This window comes from Pleurodeles waltl, chromosome 4_2 (genome assembly GCF_031143425.1).
Source record: "Pleurodeles waltl isolate 20211129_DDA chromosome 4_2, aPleWal1.hap1.20221129, whole genome shotgun sequence".
Lineage (NCBI taxonomy): Eukaryota > Metazoa > Chordata > Amphibia > Caudata > Salamandridae > Pleurodeles > Pleurodeles waltl.
Window position 1 is genome coordinate 345367563 of NC_090443.1, and position 19070 is coordinate 345386632.

Sequence of the window (19070 nt, forward strand, 5' to 3'; positions counted from 1 at the left end):
CCAGAAAAATAAGTGAATTTGAATAATGTTTTGGGCTCCCCACAGGTGGAGTAGAACAGTGTTCCCACTGTGTATAGTTAAATATTGATCTATGTCTAGTTGTACGCTGCAGGTAGTAATGTCCCCAGTTGTTATAGCAGAACATTTCCCCATAATTCTATGTGTTGGTGTACACATCATCACTTTTTAGTTCTGAATAGTCCTTCATTTCAGTTAACATTGAATCAATTGTCTGGACATCCCAATCATCAGATACAATACCAGGTATAATGACATCAGTCATAGAAATTTTGAAGACATATGGAATTTGAATGATCTCAGTAGGCCCGTATAAATCAAATTGAACTTTATCCCACACAATCCCATCAGCAATTGGTGCAGCTGAAATGTTCACAAGGGACAAGTGTCTTCGGACCTTATGTGAGGAATGATATGGAGTTAAGACTTCATCCACAGGCTCAACAGAGGAGCGTTCAGGAAGATAATGACCATTTATAAGCAAAAAGAAAAGAGTCTCGTACCCAATCTTTAGAAACAATGCAAAAAAATGTCAAGCAGAACCATAAATAGTTCCACGGGTGAAATAAATAGTTATTTTTAAGCCATAAATAAGCTTATGTGTCTTTGAAACATCTTCAGTTGCAGGAGTGGATGAATCTGAAGAAAAGTCATCAATGTTGATGAAATAACCAGAAGCAGTCTCTGCAAACGTAGGAGCAGGTGCATTACAGTGGATGGACCCACTTCACGTGGAGGCTCATAGTAGACGGTGTTGGCAGTCTGTGTTGTGTTGGAATTAGAGAACAGCCAAATCTTGGATAGGTGTTGTCGTTGAAGTGGTAACTGGAATCAGCAAGAGCTCATTTCTGGCCCTCCCCATGGCTGAGGAGGTATTTGTAGCAATGTTGGACATGCTTGTGTAGTCAGAAGAAATATTGTTATGTCTGCTTTGAAGAAGTATGTCCTGTTGGGTAGTGAGAAGGGACTGGGAACTATCCAGGGGACCTCTGGGTCTGTTGTGCAGGATTAGCCACATGGTGAAGTTTGACGTCATCAATGGAAATTATTCTGTTTGCTTTGGGACCAGGCAGCGGTGGTAAGATGACAGTTTTGGTACCTTGTACTCCCAGGACTGGGACTGGTGCTCTGTAGGGTGGACCAAATTCCTTCTTCACAGCGATATTCTCACGAAACAGATCCCTGACTTTAGGAATCCAGCCAGTGGAAGTCGTTGGTAAATCCCTTATTTCTAAGGTGGCAGCACTGGTGGATGATTTATCATCACGAAATTGCTGAAGCTCCTGTAAAACATTGAGACGCTCATTTATGTCAAAAGGTGTATCTGCTGCCACCAAACCAGGGCCATCAAGATCTGGGACATACATAGGTATCCCAAAGAGAACCTCATAAGAAGTGCATCCCCCCCAAGGACCGTCTTGGCAGATTATTCAATGCTCTCTGGACCCCATATAGCTGATGTAGCCAACTGCGGCCAGACCTTATACTCTAGCTGTTAAGGACTGCTTTGGATCAGGATTCCTCCTCTCCACGACAGAATTTCCCTCGGGTTGGTATGTTGAGGAGTAATGGAGTTCAACACACATCGTCCCCATGATGTCCCTGAATGCCTTAGAGGCAAAGGCAGGGCCCTGGTCCAAGTGGAATGCTGCAACCGCATATGTACAGATAAAGATCAGCTAGCCTTTTATAACAGTTCGAGCATCAGCCGACCGCTTTGGCCATACCCACAGGAATCTAGAACAATAATCTACAGCGACTAAAATGTATTTGTATGCACCATCAAGTTGGAGCGGACCGCAGTGTTTCAGGTACACACATTGTAGTGGCCTGCTGGACACTAAGAGGGATACCTACACAGGTTTCCTGGATGCATAGACCACAATGCATCAGAAGTCTTGAAACTGACAACAAAAATATTTGAGTTTTCTTCCCTGAGAAAATTGGGAGGATTGTTTCAAGAATACTTTGCACAACTGAGAGTTAAAAGCAAAGTAGGAGCACCTAAGTTACATAACATGCCCTTTAACTCTACATGCCAATAAAACCAGTACTCATTTGTGGCATGTTAACATGCAAGTTGCAGTCAAGAATTTCATTGTTGCCAAACGTTTTTTAAGAAAGTTCTCACTTTCACATTAAGAAATTGTGCTCCTATGAGAAAATGTGTCACAGCATAGGACACAACAGCTAGTTCACTTTCAAGCAGATGAATAGGATATTTAATGTTCTGTCTCAAATGTGGATTTTCAGAATGCAATCTGGTTGATCTCAATGATCATCGGTGAACAGATGTGGAAAACAATGTGCTTCTAAAGTTTTTTTTGCCATAAATCAAAAATAACTCACTGTTTGCCTGTCTCTTTTAATATAACTCCAAATGATCACCCATACCATCTCTGGTGTGCAATGGCGTTATACTAAAATGCTCAAAGATATCTTCATCTTTATCAGAATCTACCCTCAGAAACTGACCATTATCTTTTGACATTGGAACTTGTGCACCAACTCAACGTATGTTTTCATAGCAATCAATGTATTTGTAATGCTTATTTTCTGCTTTCATGTGCTGTAGGGCTTATTTACTATGTTTTTTCTTTTCTTTTATTGGCAGTCTATTCACTAACAGAGCCAGTGGTTTTTCAGTTTCTGGGTCCACACCAAGAGTTTCAATAATTTCCTTTAATTCGAGAGGAAAATCAACTAACTTTTCTTTCATGTTTTTCAATATTTCACTTAGAGGTGGCTATAGTTTGAAAATGATGTAGAGTTTGGACGATAATGCAGTCATAAACAGTCAAATGCTGGAGTTCAGCAGGAATAATAGAAATCTTTATTTGGTATGAATGCCTCTTGCATGCATGTTATTATCATCCAATTTACTAAGGCAGTATTTGCAGACAGTGTGGTTTTCACATAAATCAAAAAGAGCCCTCGACTATTTAGTAACACACTGTAACTGATCTCCGTCTTCAGTCCTGATGTTGGTGTCTACCTTTCTAGTCTGTGCCTTGTAGTTTATACAATGACAACATACAAATAATTAATTTGGAATTTTTGCAGAGATTGCTCTGAATTCTGCAACCTCTGCAAAAAACGGTCCTATACATCCACTGAAGTGAACGTCTCATTGGTCACCTGTACTTCAACCACATTTTCTTAATTCCCTCTTTGTGGTCCAAATTATTTCCTTTGAATTTTCATGTAATATTCTTGTACCACTAGAATGTGGCCCATGCAATAGTGCACTATTCATTTCCTATAGTTGAAGAGCAGGACTTTCACAAAGTTCAACTTCCTCAGTAGATTGAACTTCTTACTATGGTGAACTGGCAGCGTTCGAATATGATGGAAAGTACTGTTGAACACCTTTTTTGAAAGGCATGCCAAAGAACGTCCAGGCAAATTTGGAAGTTTCCTAACCCTTCATGGATTGAGCTTTTGTAAATGTCTAAGTTTCTTCTTAACTTTTCCTCTTCTGTACTTATTTAAGAAGATTCACAATTTATCTATGGACTATTCTCTTATGTTGAAAACATTGCTGCACTGCCAATCATGCACAGGTGCAGCAGAATGTCTTTGCAGAACCTGATCCATAACTATATCTTCTTTCTTCACTGGCACTGGTGTACCTTCTTTCACTTGATAAGCACATGCATCAATGGCAAAAGCGAAAATATGTTTCTGTTAGTAACATTCCTCAATAATAAAAAAAAGTAGAAGTGGGTGAAATGCGCATAATTTGCTTTTAAATAATTATGCAACATATCAGCAAAATTAAGGGAAATTATGCTTAATTACACAAAATTCGAAACTGCTGTTTGGTGCTTTATTGTAGGACATAATGCATTACGCCCACTGTGGATGCTTAGATGCATTTCCTGCTAGAAAAACTGTGCAAAAAATTGAAAGCACCGGCAACAACAGCTGTTTGTGCCGTGTCATTTATGTTGTTCCCATAAGTTTACATTAAATTTGACTGTGAATCTTGCATTTGAAGTTAACTTTTACCAGGAAGAGTGCATGCATCATTAAGCGATGTAGCATAATACCATAACATTGGGAATTTCATATAACAAGAGTAAAGTGAAATTACCAAAAATCAAAAAAATATGCCAGCATGAAACAAATTCCGTCTGGTCCTAAAAACAAGATTCTGCACAAGAAGTATGTTTTCAACCTTCCTCAAATATGACACACACGTTTGACTTGGTTAGGCTTTGCTTTATTTGGCATTTCATTTAATGAGCTCACTATCTTATTTAAAGTTTGTATTCTGTTTAGAATGAGAACTTCATTTTTGGTGCAATCAGCTTTTCTTCACAATTTTCAAGAAACTGTTTTTTCTGTGTCTAGTAATTCTCCTCTTCACTTGTTTCATTGATTTCATAATTTTAATTATTGCTCTATTCCAAAAAATGCACAGCTGTCAGAATTTCTTTCTAGTTAACTATTGTTCTTGTTTAGTCCTTTTGGCAATTCTTTGATTTCCCTAGTCTAGTCTTATGTTTTTATGATCTGACTCTCACTTTTTGTCTCATGATCAACTTTATTTCTTGCTTTTTGTTTTCCTTCTACTTTTTATGAATGCTCAACTTCTCTCAACAAGATTTAATTTTGAATCTGCTCTCTTACCTAAATGTTTCTCTGTTATAAATGCAGCATGTCTTTCACAACTATATTATCCTTTCTTCTTTTTCTAGAACTTTGCAGTCATAGTATCTTGAAGAAATGTGAACCTGTAGCAAAACTGATGAGAAAATAAAAAGAAACATATTTTTATTAAACATTTCAATAATATATACTAATAATTATTCAATTTTATAAAAAAAAGTGAATATGAACTTAAAAAACATACTTTTATTAGTAAACACATACTGCTGTCTGTGTGCTATTAAATTCATGACTTTACCAGTTTTTCTGTCATTTAATGTTAGCATAGTATACTTCCACCTTTTATGACACTACTTTTCTATGTGTTACACAGTCTCATGGGATATAGTCTGTTTCATGTAGCTTTGCAGGGCTGCTTTTTGGCTTGATGTTATTGTTTTTAATGTTTTGGACATGTTTCAACTTATTTTAGACCTGTTCTTTCTGTTTGATTTGAGCATTTATTGGGTGAATTTGGACTGTCTTTTTCTAGTTTCCTCTGAAATTACATCTTGTTGTCAGTTATAGATATGTGAAACATATACTTAAAACTAACATTCTGAATTTGTTTCATAAAAGAGTTTCCAAAATGACTCTGTTTTAGAAATTGGGTTTCTAGTTGACAGAGGTATACACTCTCTCCCAGCTGAAACCTCAATCCTAGACAGGGTAAGCACAGACACACCCGCAAGTAACCTGCGCTCGCCCCCAGGTAGCTCGGTGCAGAGCAGTTAGGCTTCACTTAAGAGGCAATGTGTAAATTATTTGTGCAACACTTCAAACAGTAAAACAGTGAAGCACCACATAAAAAAAGGTACCAAACCTGGTTAGAAAATTAGAGCTTAATTTAATTAACAAAATAAGACCCAAGTGACAAATATCCAATAAGTAGAAGTTGAGATATGAAGTTTTAAAGAACAAACTTAGTAGTAGTGCTTAGAAGCATAAAGCGCCAATCAGGGCTGTCAGGCCACACTAGCCTGGAACCAATCTGAATAGTAAGGCCAACCATGATGGAGTGCAGGTCAGATACAGGGATCAGCCTTGGCCCCCTGAAACAGTACTTTGGTTCGGAGTTGCATCAACATCGAGGACAAGATCCAAGGAGCAAAGGAGTGACTGTTGTCGATCCCAAAGATGCAAGTGATGTGTTGACTCCAAGCAGTGGAAATTCAGGGATGCATCAGGAATGGAGGTGATGCATCGCACAGTCTGCAATGCGGTGTTTCTGATCCTTGCAGCATCAGTGATGTGCCGGCATTGACGGTGATGCGGTATCCTCGATACTCGCAGCAGGTGATGCATCAGCATTGATGGAGATGCGCGAGTTCCAGGCAGTGCAACGGCGTAGATGCATTGATTTTGGAAGTGGAGCAGCATTGTATATCCACTTCCAAATGCCCAAGACTGGATTGCAATCACTCTCAGATGGTAGAGTCCAGGTGCTGTAGGTGATGAGTTGGAAGTCTTTTGTGTCTCCCTGAGACTTCAGAAGAACAGGGGGCAAGGCACAAGCCCTTGAAGTCACTCTGGATCTGGGTTCAAGTGTTGTGGGTCCAGTTCTTCCGCAGACCCAGAGATGTACTGAATTGGTATGGCCAGCTGCCCAGGTCTTGTACCCAGGGATGCCATTGACGTGGGGGAGGCTTTAAAGAAAGGCTTTGAAATCCACAGAGGTCTTCCCTTCCTGCCCTGGCTCCAGACTTACAACAGTGGCGTATGCAACCCTTTGTGTGGGGTCAGGACACAGCCTCTTCAGGTGTAAGTGTGAGGCTGTGGCCAGCTCCTCCCTCCCATCCTGCCCAGGGTGGCCCATCAGGATGTTGATGACCCATTGTTAGAATTGGGGTCTTTGGTTGGCAGTCAGGTTACTCCCTGTCCAAGGAAGGACCCTCACTCTAGTCAGGGTAAATCACACACAATCCAAATTATCATGTGCCCACCCGCTGGTAGCTTGTCACTGAGCAGTCAGGCTTAACTTAGAAGGCAATGTGTAAAGTATTTCTGTAATAAATCATGCAACAACACAGTAGAGCACCACAAAAATACACCACACAGTGTTTAGAAAAATATATAATATTTATCTGATAAGATGCAGGTCAAAACGATTAAGATGCAATAAGTATAGGTTGAACTATCACTGTAAAAATGATATAAAGAGGCTCATTCTGAGCCCGGCGGGCGGCGGGAGCCGCCCGCCTGGAGGGAGCCGCCAAATGGCCGCTCCGCGGTCGAAAGACCGCGGAGGCCATTCTGGCTTTCCCGCTGGGCTGGCGGGCGACCGCCAGAGGGCCGCCCGCCAGCCCAGCGGGAAACCCCTCCCCACGAGGAAGCCGGCTCCGAATGGAGCCGGCGGAGTGGGTATGTGCGACGGGTGCAGTGGCACCCGTCGCGTATTTCAGTGTCTGCACAGCAGACACTGAAATACAAAGTGGGGCCCTCTTACGGGGGCCCCACGACACCCCTCACCGCCATCCTGTTCCTGGCGGTCAGAGCCGCCAGGAACAGGATGGCGGTGAGGGGGTCGGAATCCCCCATGGCGGCGCAGCAAGCTGCGCCGCCATGGGGGATTCCCAGGGCAGCGGAAAACTGGCGGGAGACCGCCGGTTTTCCTTGTCTGACCGCGGCCAAACCGCCGCGGTCAGAATGCCCTGCGGGGCACCGCCAGCCTGTTGGTGGTGCTCCCGCATCCCCGGCCCCGGCGGTCCTTGACCGCCGGGGTCGGAATGACCCCCAAAGTGTCTTTAGTCTCTTAAAAAGCAACAAGTGTCTCTTGCAAGCACAAAGTACCTGGTTTGTGTTCAAATTCTCTGCAAGGACCCGCAGTGGAGGAGATACGTGGAAAATGGGGAGGTATGTGTCTAATTTTCTGGTGCACACAGTCGATGCATTGTAGAGTTCTCACACAGGGCAGGCTTTGTGTCGATTTCCGGCACCTAGACTGGGATCCTCTTCGGATTGCGGGGTTTTCGGACGCCCCTGGGATGATGCGTTGAAATCTGGCGCTGGCAGGACAAAGTCACAGGGGCTGCATAGATCCAGTGGGCGTTGCGTGGAAATTTCTACCACACGGCAGGCGGTGCGTCGATTCCTCTCAAGAAGTCAGGCTGCATCCTTCCGGCATGGCTTTGCATCAATCCAGTGGGCTGTGCGTCGAATTTTCGGTTGCTACTCTGGCGCCACATCGATCTTCACCTTGCGAAGTTGGGCTGCGTCATTCCGGTTCTGCGGACAGTAATTTTCTTACTGCAATGCAGGCTGTGCGTCGTTTCTGGTAGGCTGTGCATCGATTTTCGCTGCACCAGGAGTTCTTCTTGCAGGAATGAAGTCTTTTTGGTCCTGACACTTCAGAAAAACAGGAGGCAAGCTCTATCCAAGCCCTTGGAGAGCACTTCTTAGCACAGCCAGAGAGCAGCAAGGCAGCAGGGCAACAGTAAGGCAGCAGTCCTTCTCAGAAGACAGTCAGGTGAGTCCTTTGGGCAGCCAGGCAGTTCTTCTTGGCAGCTTGTAGGTTCTCGTTCAGGGTTTCTTCTCCAGGAAGTGTCTTGAAGTGTCTACCTCAGAAGTGTCTAATTTGGTAGGGTCAGAGACCCTGCTTAAATACCTAAATATGCCTATGAAGTGGGGGAGACTTCAAAGAGTGGCTTAGAAGTGCACAAGGTCCCCTTTCAATTCCATCCTGTCTGCCAGGGTTCCAGTACGGGGTGTGGCAGTCCTTTGTGTGAGGGCAGGATACTGTCCTTTGACATGTAAGTGTCAGGCCCTCCACCCTCCCAGCCCAGAAAGACCCATTCAATATGCAGATGTGTGCAAGTGTGTCTGAGCATCCTGTGTTTGGGGTTTGTCTGAGTGAATGCACAAGGGAGCTGTCATATAAACGTAGCCAGATGTGGATTGGAAGGCGCAGAAGGATTTAAGTGTAGAGAAATGCTTACTTTCTAAAAGTAATATTTCTAAAATAGTAATATAAAATCCAACTTCACCATTAAGCAGGATTTTGTATCACCATTCTGGCCATACTAAATATGACCTGGCTACTCCTTTCAGATCGGGATATACCACTTAAACAGTATATGAGGGTAGCCCTAATGCTATCCTATGAAAGGAGCAGGCCTCACAGCAGTATAAAAATGAATTTAGGAGATTTACACTACCAGGACATATAGAACACACATGTTCATGTCCTGCCTTTTACCTACATAGCACCCTGCCCTATTGGCTACCTTGGGCCTACCTTAGGGGTGACTTATATGTAGAAAAAGGGGAGTTTAAGGATTGACAAGTACTTTTAAATGCCAAGTCGAAGTGGCAGTGAAACTGCACTCACAGACACTGCAGAGGCAGGCCTGAATAAGCCAATTGGGTATGAGCCAATCTCACCATGTTTTAAGGAGAGAGCATATGCACTTTAGCACTGATTAGCAGTGGTAAAGTGTGCAGAGTCCTAAAGCCAGCACAAATGAGGTCAGAAAAAGAGAAGGAGGAAGGCAAAAAGTGTGGAGGTGACCCTGCAGAAAGGCGATTTCCAACACCCATCAGTCAAACCTAAGCTCTCTTTGTGTGTGGCTGTCTAGAGGGAATGCACAAGCCCAGTGCCCCCTGACCCCCACCCCCATACGTTTATTGAGACAGGCTGCAGGCACACAGAGCTAAGAGCAGGAAAATGCCAACTTTCTAAAAGTGGCATTTTTAAAATTGGAACAATAAATCCAACTTTACTATTAGAGAGGATTTATCATTACAATTCCACATGTAGTAAACATGGCAGGTCTACCCCTTCCTAATCAGGAATTACAGCTTATTAAATGTAATAAGAAATCATCCCTGTTATCCTATGAGCGGGGTGGGTCTCACAGTAGTGAAAAACACATTTGAGAGTTTTTCACTACCAGGAAATGTAAAACTCAAAAGGATATGTCCTGCCTTTTATTTACATAGCATCCTGCCCTATGGGCAACTTAGGGCCTACCTTAGGGGTGATTATATGTAATAAAAGGAGAGTTTAAGGTTTGGCAAGGGGCTTTAAATGGCAAACTGACATGGCAGTGTAACACTTACTGTGGAAGGGAATGGGAGGATGGAGGACAGTGGAGAGAGAACACAGCAGAAACATGAGCCAATATTGGACCCCAACTACTACACTACAGAGCTTATTTATAAATTGTATTTTGTAGTACATTTGTAGTGCTACATTAGTACTACAAACATACCACAAAATCATATTCATTTAAGTGTGGGTGTTGCAGATAAGCCTCTCTTAACTTTTTCTGTGCACAGATCTCTGCTTCAACTGCAGAGTCTTCTCAGATCGAAATATATGTTTTAGTAGTAAATGTGAGACGGACAGAGGGAGTGGCTGGAAAATGGGAAATAATTATTACTAGAGGGGAACGGATTAGGAACGAGTAAGAGCAGGGTGTATGGAGCTTCATGGAGGGGTTTAACGATGACATGCACCCACTCAGAAGACTAAGCCCAATGCTATTCACAAACTGCCCTTCTAAAGTTACAACAGCCAAAAGTGATCCAAATGGTAGTAAATTACTCCAGCTCAGAGCTGAAGCAAGTCCAGCACCACACATGTCCAACCACTAGTACTGCAACATCCTTCTATAGAAATCAGTGGCGGCAGGGACTTAAAATAAACCCCAATAATAATAATGTTAAATTAATATGGATTGTTTAGAATATTTAAAAATAAAAAATAAGTATAATTTGATGTAAAATATATATCAAACACCTGTATTTAATTGCAAAATATCTTAACGTTTTTTAATTTAAAAATGAATCCAAATCATATTTTATGAAACTGTTATTAATTTAATTTTCAATAAATGTACGCACTAATCTTAATAATTAATAATGTGCGATAAAAACATGTTTTTGCTATTGGTGATAATCTATTTTTTTATTTAAACTTGAAAAAAATATTTTATGTATTTAGATTAGTTTAATTTTTAACTCAAAGTGAAAAGTAGCATTTTTTAAATACTTTGCACTTCATTTACAATAAATATATAAAATTAATTTAGCATAAAATAATTTTCCTACTTTTTCCCAGGTAAACCTTTTACTTTTCGTCGGCTGCTTTTTACTAGTTAGAAGCTGACAATAAAAAAATGTTAAATAAAACAGGCAAGCTTTTATTTAAAGGTTGATTGGTGTCAAAGAAAAGAAGCAACAATTGAGTCTTGCACTACTTAACTTTAGGAACACCTTTGTTTTTAAATAGATCTTTAAACAAAAGTGTAGCAATATGATAAAGTCTCTTCAAAATTACAAAAGTGTATTTATTTAGCATGCAGCACCTTTTCATTTAACAACATCAAATTATATCAGTGCATTGAGAAGTATTATTTTAAAATTTATAGTTTTCAAACATGAATTTAGAAATGTTAATTCTTCCCCCGCCCTGACACAATGCCAATAGTCAACTAAAAAGGCAAGTTAATTGTGTTTCGCACTCTTTGGGTGATCTGGGTTCCTATTATACATGAAAAACATTATAGTTTATTAAATCGAACACATGAGAAGATTTCGTACACCATGCATCCTGAAGTCATGTATTTCGAGGTCCTCTTACATTAAAAAAAGGGAAAATGAAATAAAACAATTACGTAGGCTCACCCAATTTGGTAGCGCGTGGAAGCCAGGATTAATCCCAGGTTTTCCAGTTTCACATTGTGCAATTCAGTAACTAAATGTATATGCTTTGCTTCCCCTACATCCATCTTCGCTCCAACCTACTCCCCATCCCCCTAAGCCTGACTGCACCCCTCGGGCATTAATGCAGCCCTCGATCACATCACAGACCAAACATTTTGGCCCCTGGGAAAATATTTGTGAGTACCCATGTGACAGAGCATAGGGAAAATATAAAAAGCTTAGTCAACTTGGAACAAAAATAGTAAAAACTTTTTTTTTAAAGCATGCTCATCCATGTCTAAATAATACCATAGGACCCAGTCATTGAAAATGAAGTCAAAATCCTCCAGTGGGGCAAGGTTGCAGACTTCATTCAAGGAAGTCCTCTTGAAGCCGGATAACCAATAGACAAGGTCACCCCATGGAAGTCCTTTCGTCAGACAAATACTTTTGCCTTTGTCTGGCCAATATATCTTCATTTTGACTTAGGGGCAATTTAGTTGTTGACAGGGAGGCAACTCTGTTGTAACAGTGATAGAGTTCCCTCCCTGCCCTCACAGTGGTCCACCCACCTGATTGATATGCAGACCAACCATAGTTTGTATACTGCGATGAATGCTCTGTCAAAGGTGTTGCCAAATTTCTCCAATGGCCTGACAAAGTAAGGGCTGTTTCAGAACTGGCTATATGTTGGTCTGTAAAAAGGGGGATGGGGAGGAATTATGGTCCAGTGTATATCCTCCCAGTAGATACGTCAAAAAATATATGATACACTGCTACAAATAGAAGAAGAAAAAGGATACAATAAAGGGGGTCCTACAATTTAGGAACAAGAAACCTCACACATCCAGAAGGATGTCATGCTTCATCATCGGAGTTGCTCCTCGTCAGACCGGTACTGCAATGTCTGACGGGCACCACCCCAAATGGGGGGGCTCTTTGCCGGAGATCTTTAGAATGATGATGCCACGACCCCAAGAGTGAGTAAGCAAGGAAGGAGATCAAAGAAGGGGATTAAAATTGGCTCTCAAAGCCTACAACGGGTAATCAATTTATTAGACCAGATGAGGGGTGGAGGCCAAGGTTAAAAAGTAGTCACAAGAGTGAAACAGAGATAATGATCAATCACTCTATATCAAAAGAGAAATTAGGGTGGGGAATTTCCAAACCATCCCTATCAAGGGTCAACATGTTTCACTCCCTGGTAGTCCATACGGATCCAGTGATGCTTCTTCAGGACCTAATGACTATGTGTATCTCCTAATCGTAAAGATGTGTGGATTGCTATTCACCTGAAATTCTCATAAAAAGTATCCAGTCACTTACATTAGTCTGGGAAAAAGGTTATTCCTAACTGTCGCCCATCCCAATTAGGGAGCGCTTCCTAGGACCACCCAGACCAGTGGTCAGGCGCAAAGTTAATTTGTCGATGCTGCCGCTGCCGGTGGGTAACCTACCCGGGTCCGTGAATCCCATCATTTGGGAAACACGGACCATTATCTCTGTTTCACTCTTGTGACTACTTTTTAACCTTGGCCTCCATCCCTCATCTGGTCTAATAAATTGATTACCCGTTGTAGGCTTTGAGAGCCAATTTTAATCCCCTTCTTTGATCTCCTTCCTTGCTTACTCACTCTTGGGGTCGCAGCATCATCATTCTAAAGATCTCTGGCAAAGAGCCCCTCCATTTGGGGTGGTGCCCGTCAGACATTGCAGTGCTGGTCTGACTAGGAGCAACTCCAATGATGAAGCATGACATCCTTGCGGATGTGTGAGGTTTCTTGCTCCTAAATTTTAGGACCCCCTTTATTGTATCCTTTTTCTTCTTCTATTTGAAACAGTGTATCATATATTTTTTGACATATGTTGGTCTGCCCATTTAGGATAGACAAACATATGGTCATTTTTTACTGCCTATCACTACCGAGCAAACCCTGTGATAAGGAACAATGAAAAACATAAAATGGAGGGTGTGGCTAAGCCACGGATCATTGCAGCCGCATCTTGAGTCAGCTCCCTTCTGTTGTAATAATCCTACCCAATCCTCATCTCATTGCCCCATACAAGGCCTAAAACACAGCAGTTTGAATATTGCTGGCTGTCCGGGACACAGAGGACTGTCTTGGGGCTGATTAAAGTGTCTCCGTATGCGTTGTCCCGTGCGCAGACCAGAGACTGCAACAGGGCCTGCTGAACAACATGGCAAGGCGGCCGAAAGGAGCTGCGACGCTTTCTACTTTGCTGCCTGCAGTAAACCTCCCAGGGATGGCTGGGGTCGGAGGGGCAGTGGCGACATTCTGGATCACAACGCACTGCTAATAAGGTGAGCTCTGCCTAATCCTGCCTCCCGTCTGAGACTCGATCGGGCTGGCGGGTGTGCGTGCCGCCGCACCAGTGTAGGGGGAGGAAGGCTCAAGTGCCTGAAAGGCTGGGAGGAGCGCAGGCCGACCTGGGGCCCTGGTGTTGTTGCTGGGCCCACCGTCAGATCTTACTGTCACAGATGCGACCAACGGGCTTGATGGTGCAAGCTGGGCCTCAGGGATACCAAAATTGAAATGTGCAGTATAAAATACTGGCACAGTGGGACACTTGGTGGGGCCGAGCAGCCTGCCCGGTCGCCAGGTTCTGTGGCTGTGCCCCTGGAGAGTTCAGCACTGGTGGACTCTGGCGTGTGGGAGTGAGTGTTGGCCCTGCCTTTTGGCTTGGAGCAATAGTACTCATGGCTTCAACTGGATTCCAGTGGGGCAGTGAGTGAGGAGTTGGCAACTCCTGCTCCTACAGACTGATCAGTGGCGGCCTGCCGGCATGCCAGTCCATCAATTTGCCAGTTGTGACCCGGCTTGGAAACTCATCAGCTCACTAGTTCCTCACCAGTTCCTTGCTGATCGACTGCTCGTGCCGCTCCAGTTGATTCCGGGGGGTTTGGCGAGTCACATCAGGGTTCGACTCACCTCTCAGGGGACGGCACAGCTACGTAGATGGAAGGACAAGGACAGACCAACGTCCACCACTAAACAAAGCACCATGGATAAATTTGTGCAGCTCAATGACACTGTTTAGGGGTCTGGGGTTGCTCCTCCAGCATCTGGGATACCAGACAATGCAACCATCCTGGAGGCCATAGTGCAGTCACAGGATGCCCTTGACGCAAAAACAGGAGCAGTGGGCTCATATGTGACGGTTCTCTGCCAGGACCTCAGACGAGTGGTGGAGAGAATAACGGAGGCAGAGGCGCAAGTCTTGGAAGTGGAAGACTCAGAGACTACCCTCCAGAAGAAAGTAACCAAACTTGAGGTGGCTATCAAGGAATTGGCCTTGAGGGCTGAAGATACTGAAGGCAGGGCCTACCGGAATAATCTGTGATTCGTGAGCTTCCTGGAGGGCTGCAAGGGCTGGTCCATGGACACCTTCTTGACTCATTGGCCCAGGTCAGTCATTCCTGCAGAAATCCCTCTCATCATGCTTTGTTGTGGAATGAATGCACAGGGACTTAATGCAGAAACCTCCTTTCAGGGCCCGGCCAAGGTCTGTAATTGCCTAGATTCTGACCTATATGGATCGTGATGCGATACTTCAGTATGCACATCCGCAAGATAAAATACTATATCAATTTAGCTACATTATGATCTTCCCTGATTATACTAAATTGGTGCAGCAACAGCGTCAATTCTTTACTGCGGCCAAGCAGGGCCTCTGTGATCTGAAAATACAATACATGCTCCTGTACTCGGCCTGCCTAAAAATGATCTTTAATGGAAAAACACTCTTCTTTGAAACTCCAGAGAAGGTATTTCTCTGAGCGGATGAGAAAATGACACTGAGACTCCATACTCCACCTCGCATAGACTCTGATGCATCGCACAGCGAAAGGAAGGGTTGCACCCCAAAGCCAGCCCGGAAACAGCAACACTACTCCTCATGCTCTTGGCGACCCATTAGGCAGAACAATGACCCTAAATGATGTGCATACCGGCAGTTCAATAGATTTAAAGCCATATAATGTTAGGCTGACTTATAAGGGGAATGTAATCTAAAGAAATATGCTGTGCTAATATTGCAGTGAGGTCACCTTTCTCGAACTTTACCCCCACCATGGGATGTCGTAAGCTTCTCCAGGGTTAATAGACTATATGAGGATTTGGGATCCATTGGCAGCGGTGCCAAGGGTTCCGGGATGGGGCCACCTACCACCGCAGTTCACAATAGGTACTTCTAGTTTTATGAGGTATGAGGAGGGGGAATTTTTATTTTTAATGGTTGTTCGTATGCACAGACTGACCCTACACACACACCTACGCAAAACCCTACTGCCATATATCAACCCTACACACAGCACGAGAATGGCTGAACCGGCTGAAGAAAGGGGTAATATCCATGTCTTGTCGTGGAATATCAGGGGACTCTTGCACAAGATCAAGCAAGTTGTAATTTTGAAATATTTTAAAAGACAGGGGGCTAATGTTGTGCTCCAAGAAACTCATCTCCTTTGCAACAAAGCACCCTGCCTCACTAGATTTGGTTACTGACAGGTATTCCATTCTGGTTTCATGAGAGGGTCTAGAGATACCTGTATCCTTCTACATGGGATTCTTCTATACTAGGTCACTAACACCTGGCTCGATTGCCTGGGCCGATACACAGCAGTCACTGGTACCCTATATAGTGAATCTGTTATGCTGTGTTGCATATTTGTTCCCCCTCCCCTGGGATAATCATTTGTGCATCAACTTGTGCAGTTGTGGAAAGAATTCCCTCACTGCTTGACAGAGGTAGGAGGGGACTTGAACAATGTCATGGACCCCCAGGAGAGTAAATGGCATCCACAGGGCACTGTCGCACACAGTGTTGCAACTAAGCTTGTTCCCTGAAACCACACTGGGGCTCTCTTATGCCTGGAGGGTGCACCATCCATGAGATTTATCCCATACCCCTCCTTAACATAGAGGCTAAACTCCTTGCAAAGACTCTCCCGAACAGGCTAGTGAACCATAGCTGCGATTTAGTTCACCCAGACCAGGCCAATTTTATGCCTGGCAGAGCCACTCAGCACAACATCCGCCGTGAGTCTAATGCCCTCGCAGACCACCTTGGATGACCGGCAGCGATATTATTGGCTGACATTGAGAAGGCATTTAATACTGTTAACTGGGACTACCTGTTCATACTGCTAACCCAACTAAACTTTGCCCCCAGATAAGTCCGGTTTGTATATTATATGAAGGTCTGATGGCCACAGTGAGGGTGGCTGGCCAAGTATCGTATCTCTTCCCAATCCAACAGGGAGCATTCCAAGAGTGTCCCTTCTCCCCACTATTATTCGCCCTGGTCATGGAGCCCCTGGCAGTCTAGGACTGAATGGATGCACACGTGCAGGGATTTGCTCTGCCCGAATTGCTCGGACAGACTTACCCTTAATGCAGACAACCTGTTATTCTTTCTTGCTGCCCCTGAGGAGGTGGGGCAGAGACTTCTCAAAATATTGCATATATTTGGTGCGACGGCAGGCTCTACATCAATACCTCCAAATCTGTAGTGTTCCCTGCAAATGGATTTACAGGACCAATAAACTAGGCTTCAAGCTTATGGGTGGAGACTGATGGTTTCAAGTATCTGGGGGTATTAATCACACTCAGGAATCATTTCTCCTGGATGTACAATTTGGAGTCAGCTCTGTGTGGGTGAGAAAGGAGACGCTGACTTGGTTGCTTCTGCAATTGTCACTTACCAGCCGCTCAGCGAATTTCAAAACAGTGCCATTACCCCGACTACTTCATCAACTGAAAAACCACCCTCATCTGGTCCCCACGTCATGGTTTTTGAAATGGGCCACCCACCTGAAAATTAAATCCTCCTTTTGCATCTTTTTTTGAGCTCAGAATCTCCTATTGGGGCAAGGCTGTATGCTGTTTCTGTAAAGGTTGAAACAAAGTTAGACCAACTTGCCACGAGGGTTTACTGAACAGGTTGTTTGAGTGGCAAAAAGATCAGAGCTGGACCAACTGAAAGCCTTTGTGCCTGGATGTCCAGAATTTTTTTAAGTCCCAAATGTTCAATGATTGTTGGAGAAGTCCAGATGGGTGCAGTTTGTGGCCAGTACCTACTACAGGTGAGGCACCCAACAGGGGTCAGTCTAGGTCCAGTTGCAATTGCTCAGGTGGGGATTTCAGGAAAAAGACTTCTTTCAGCTTGTTGTTTCCCTATCGTGATACAGGAGGTCACCTAAATGACGTTTGGAGTCTACTTCTTTATCCTAGGTGTAAGTGGGAGAAGGCCCAGTCCTTCACCTCTCCTCACAGGTCTCAAACAGCAGGTGCAGCCCTTCTTGTGTTATTCTAGATGCTGGTGGTGAGTTCCAATTCTGTAGAGGGATCAAAAGGTTTTTCCTCTTGTACCCACCAAAACTAGTTTAGGAAAGGCGAGTGATCCCACCACTTGGTTAGAATTTTGGGGAACTTGGGAGAACTCCTTCTTTTTATCCTTGTGGCTTCCCTCTTTCCCTTGTGGAGGGGCTGAATTCCCTTTATTGGGACCATGTCTTTGATACTTTTTAAACATCCTAGTGCTTACCCACCCATCAGCTGCCTTACCAAATTGCTTAGAGTCAGACAAGTTGAAATCCTTTAGATTCTAGTGTAAAGCTGAATGACAACTACTCAAAATGTGCTTCTTCGTGATCAAATTATATAGCCTATCATATGTATCCACTGTATTGCTTTTTACCCATCCTTCTGCTGCCTTTAACGAGACCAACAAAATCATCCCAAGACTGTTGTGATGAATTGTGTGACCTGGAATTTCTTCTGATACTTCTCATGTCTAAGATCAAACTTCAGCACATGGTACTTTCATGTGTGTAGGCATGTCAGTTACCCTTTCTTCTAGAGTTGGGACTATTGCTGATACCAACTCCCACAATAAGGCTTCACAGTGCGGCTTCTCTGCCCTGTTTATTCCCAATGCCCTTTTATAGGAGCCAAAGTATTTGTCAATGTCACCACAAAGCTAGGCACTGTACCTTTTGGCAGGCGAAGGGCATGTTGTCCCTCTGTGCAGACCTCACCAGTGCTGCCATCATCTTCACTCAACCCAATCTGGCCTTCTTCTCCTCTAAGGCAAGCTTATTTTCCTTCAGTACTAGCTATTGAGGGCTAGTTTGACCTGAAGCTCCCTTGCTGACTACTTGTCACTGTGCACCATCTGCTGAATGGCCAGTTCAGAATAGCTTAGACTGTCATCTTGCATCACTCCCAACCCTGGAAGGTGCACTAAAGAGTCCATTTTTGGACAGATTATCCCCTATCCCCTATCCCCTCATCTTCTTGGGTTTCCTCAATCTTTCCATCTTCTTCTGAGGTGGTCTGTGACTGGCAGACCTCTTCCAAGGCCCTAAGGGTTTTGTGGAAATCTCCCTTCTTGGCTTCCCTACCTTGAATGGATTGACTTGCGTAGTTAATCCCAGTCCGACCAAAACCTGGAAGTTCTAATTTTGTTTAAGTCCCAACTAGTCAAAGATTTTTGAAGAAGTGCAGATGGATACAGCCAAGGGTCCCAAGACATCAGAGATGGCACTATGTCGTCTGAACCTATTCTATCAGAGGCCACCAGTTGGATCCAGTCCAGGTTCAATTGTAACTGGTTAGGTGGGCATTCCAGAAAGAATGCTTCATGTAGAGCGTCCCTCTAGCCTCCCAGGAGGTTTGTCAACTGTTCTTTGAAGGCCACTTCTTTGTCCTGGGTGCAAGTGATAGCAGGCC

The 19070-nt window shown here is 43.7% G+C and overlaps 1 protein-coding gene across 2 annotated transcripts in view; it reads left to right on the plus strand.

Annotated features, from left to right (window-relative positions):
* LOC138292689 (cytochrome P450 2D15-like) overlaps positions 1-19070 on the plus strand; it is a 334715-nt gene that overhangs the window by 289903 nt on the left and 25742 nt on the right. The window lies entirely within an intron of this gene.